Source organism: Limulus polyphemus, unplaced genomic scaffold (genome assembly GCF_000517525.1).
Source record: "Limulus polyphemus unplaced genomic scaffold, Limulus_polyphemus-2.1.2 Scaffold6591, whole genome shotgun sequence".
Taxonomy (NCBI): domain Eukaryota; kingdom Metazoa; phylum Arthropoda; class Merostomata; order Xiphosura; family Limulidae; genus Limulus; species Limulus polyphemus.
Window position 1 is genome coordinate 8453 of NW_013672201.1, and position 4827 is coordinate 13279.

The window sequence follows — 4827 nt, forward strand, 5'->3', positions numbered from 1 at the left end:
AATTCAGTAACAGTGTGAACAATTTAACAATTTAGCATACTGCGAGTAATGCAACAAGAGTTATTACCTAGGATTCAGTAACAGTGTGAACAATTTAACAATTTAGCATACTGCGAGTAACGCAACAAGGGTTATTACCTAGGATTCAGTAACAGTGTGAACAATTTAACATACTGTGAGTAATGCAACAAAGGTTATTACCTAGGATTCAGTAACAGTGTGAACAAAATAACAATTTAACATACTGCGAGTAATGCAACAAGGGTTATTACCTAGGATTCAGTAACAGTGTGAACAAAATAACAATTTAACATACTGCGAGTAATGCAACAAGGGTTATTACCTAGGATTCAGTAACAGTGTAAACAAAATAACAATTTAACATACTGCGAGTAAGCAACAAGGGTTATTACCTAGGATTCAGTAACAGTGTGAACAATTTAACATACTGTGAGTAATGCAACAAGGGTTATTACCTAGGATTCAGTAACAGTGCTAACAAAATAACAATTTAACATACTGTGAGTAATGCAACAAGGGTTATTACCTAGGATTCAGTAACAGTGTGAACAATTTAACATACTGTGAGTAATGCAACAAGGGTTATTACCTAGGATTCAGTAACAGTGTGAACAATTTAACATACTTTGAGTAATGCAACAAGGGTTATTACCTAGGGATTTAGTAACAGTGTGAATTCACAGTATGTTAAATTGTTATTTTGTCACAGTATGTTAAATTGTTCACACTGTTACTGAATCCTAGGTAATAACCCTTGTTGCGTTACTCGCAGTATGTTAAATTGTTATTTTGTTTACACTGTTACTGAATCCTAGGTAATAACCCTTGTTGCATTACGTAATGCAACAAGGGTCCTAGGTAATAAAAATTGTTCACACTGTTACTGCAAACATACTGCGAGTAATGCAACAAGGGTTATTACCTAGGATGCAGTAACAGTGCAAACAAAATTAACAATTTAACATACTGTGAGTAATGCAACAAGGGTTATTACCTAGGATGCAGTAACAGTGTGAACAATTTAACATACTGCGAGTAATGCAACAAGGGTTATTACCTAGGATTTAGTAACAGTGTGAACAAAATAACAATTTAACATACTGTGAATAATGCAACAAGGGTTATTACCTGGGATTTAGTAACAGTGTGAACAAAATAACAATTTAACATACTGTGAGTAATGCAACAAGGGTTATTACCTAGGATGCAGTAACAGTGTGAACAATTTAACATACTGCGAGTAATGCAACAAAGGTTATTACCTAGGATTCAGTAACAGTGTGAACAATTTAACATAGTGCGAGCAATGCAACAAGGGTTATTACCTAGGATGCAGTAACAGTGTGAACAATTTAACATACTGCGAGTAATGCAACAAGGTTATTAACTAGGATTCAGTAACAGTGCAAACAAAAATAACAATTCCAGAGAGGAAGGAAGAGGTCTACGCTGAACCTGACCATCCCTTGTCCAAAACATGAACCGAATCCCGATAACGAAGAGTGATGATGGTGTAATACGGTTTTTACAAGCTGGCGAAGAGTAATTACAATTATATTTGTCATAAGACCTACACACACTATAGCAATTGTCATTGTATCAACTGGCATATATAAATAGTGTTTTGATCACTGCTGTTTTTGTTGTATCCCAGCTGGCCCGATGAGCTCTGGATTGAGCGAAGCGCGTCGTCGGCAATGGTCATCCTGAAATATTTGGCATTCTCTCATAAGTCAGCTGAAACAGAAAAAATCTGTCTTTCCTACATTTTTCTTTCTATCAAAGTATCGGTTCACTTTTGAAATACCCAAACTCTCCACACCCTCAATTTGTGAAGTTATGTTTTATGTTTCCAGCACGTCGATATATAAACTGTAATCTGATTCTGTAACCCAATCCATCAACTGACACTTTTGATGAAAGTATATGTTCCTCAATTCGTCAGTAATGAAACCTTAAATCTGGTTCTGAAACAATTAACTTCCCAGCCCACGTTAATGAATCTTCTGTTTCCCAAGTTTTAGGAATTACTAAGCTTCAGCGGAATCTTTTAATAAAGACATGCAGGAACTAAATAATATCTTCCTTCCTCATCATTATTGATAACAAATTACTTAATGGTTGCGAAATATTTTCATATCTTACATAAGTCGTTAAACTCTTAAAAATGTCGCCATGTTTCACGTTAAAACATTCTTGTTGATCCAGTATAATGTCGTATACGTGGACATTTTCATCTAGTACAGTAAGTAATCTCTACGAAAAACGTTTACAGTGGTTTTAATCACAAGTTCAACACATGAATGTTTACCTTGATTCTAGTGTTGGGTTCAGCAGACAAATATTTACATTGGTTCTAGTGGAGGGGTTAAAAACACAAATATGAATATTAGTTCTTGTGCTAAGTTCATCCCACATATGGTTACATTGACACACATACATTTGCATTGTTTCTTGTGGGGTAGGGGGGGGGGGGGTTCAACACACAAACGTTGACGTTTACTATCATTCTCAGGTTACATATAAAGGAATGTTTGTTATGTTTAGATATAGTTTGTGGTTGTTTTTTTTTAAGTATAATATAATATTCGCTGCAATTATATTAAATGGATTACTATATGTTATTATTTTTACTTCATTTTAAAAATGATACTTTTTACTTACATTTGTTGACAAGTAATGATTGAATTCCTAGGCCACAGGGTTATTCTACCATGTTTCAACAGTTTTTAAAACATATTGTTTGTCCTGAAGTAAATCCGATACACCTAAAAGTTAAATCGTTAAGGAAACCCTTAAGATGGCGCCACTGATTAACGGTAATCAAAACATTATCTCGCTTGATCTGGTACTTGTCCATAATTTCCACTTCAAAGAATTATTTATGACATAAAAATCATCCAAAATATTTGGACCACCTAGAGCGCCCTATTTCCCTAACATTCTTCCACATAAATATTGAATGATGTATCCTTCATGTATTAGGCTTAGGATTTTTATAAAGTTATTGTTTAGTTCGCCCATCAGTGGCACAGCGGTATGTCTGCGGACTTACAACAGTAGAATCCAGGTTTCGATACCCGTGGTGGGCAGAGCACAGATAGCTCATTCTGTAGCTTTGTGCTCAATTACAAACTTCATAGTTCGAACAATAGTTTTGTTTTAAATTGATAATTTTTTATTCTAACAACAAAATTTCGGAACTTTTTGCAATATATTGGCATAAAGATTTTCTTTCTTTTGTTTCGTGGCTGTAATTATTATGTATAATATAAACGTTAATCTATTCAAATTTTGAGACGTGGGTAAACTTATGACGATAACAGTCTTACTTATAGCAAACGTTAAAATGCAGTAGTGAGGAATAACTAACGAAAATATCTTTGTTATATATATCAAATGACTTAATATCAATGCTTTGAGCTCTTATCATCATTCAGAAACTAAATACGTGCTCCCCACGGTAGCGAATTACCGCACGGACGAGATTCCCACGGTCCGCGGCAACATAGAGACCTACGCCTAGGTCAAACTTTCCTTTCTGTTGCTTAGTTTAAGGAACTAATAATTACTAAACCAATGTGCATGTTGAATTTAATTGATTAATCCGAAATACAGTATGCAAATATTAAACAAATAGATCGAAACGAATGATTTTTGTATTTATTTTTTTTATTTCATATCGTTCATGATATGATGCAGTGACCACAGCCTCTTTTCTAACTGGTCACTATCAGATGCATACTTGTATTTTTGTGTTAAATGAATCACAGATTATATTTTCTGAATATATCAGCCCCTGTAGTTTTATTTTTAAATATGTTGACGTACAAAGCACACACACACACACTTATATATATATATATACACGGGGTAGGGGGGCACTCTCAATCTTTGCCCCCTTCTCTTCTCATACAATAACCCTAAACAGTTGTCACCTTTACTTTAACCTTTGGAACTAAGCCATGTTTAACAACATTTAGCGACAATCTTTTGTTGTTAAAAGTACTCTAGACGACACAGCTTTGATTCAACAGTCACATAAAATTCTAATTTCTTTGATGATAGAACACACAACTAAACAGGAAACACTCAATATAATTTTAAACTACACATTCGACAGCGCAAAAGATTCTTATTTTATGTAATAAATTCACACATTCCATAGTACACTAAATTGTTATATTATATTATCTGCCGATTTAAATCGCTGGAAAACTGGTTTCAATACCTCAGGTGGGCAGAGCACAGATAGCGCATTGTTTAGTTTTGTGCTTAACTACAAGTCACACATTCAACAGTACACTAGGTTCTTATTTTATACTGTTAAAGTCACATGTTCGATAGCGCACTAGATTTATATTCTATATTATAAAGTAATTCACTCGATATAGCACTAAATTCTTATTTTATGTTGTAAAGTCACACATTAGATAGTACACTAGGTTCATACTTTATATTGTAAAGTCACACATTAGATAATACACTAGGTTCATACTTTATATTGTAAAGTCACACATTTGATAATACACTAGGTTCATACTTTATTTTGTAAAGTCACACATTAGACAGTACACTATGTTCATATTTTATGTTGTAAAGTCACACATTCAACAGTACACTAGGTTCATACTTTATTTCTTAAAGTCACACATTTGATAGTACACTATGTTCATATTTTATGTTGTAAAGTCACACATTCAACAGTACACTAGGTTCATACTTTATTTCTTAAAGTCACACATTTGATAGTACACTATATTCTTATTTTATGTTGTAAAGTCACACATTCAACAGTACACTAGG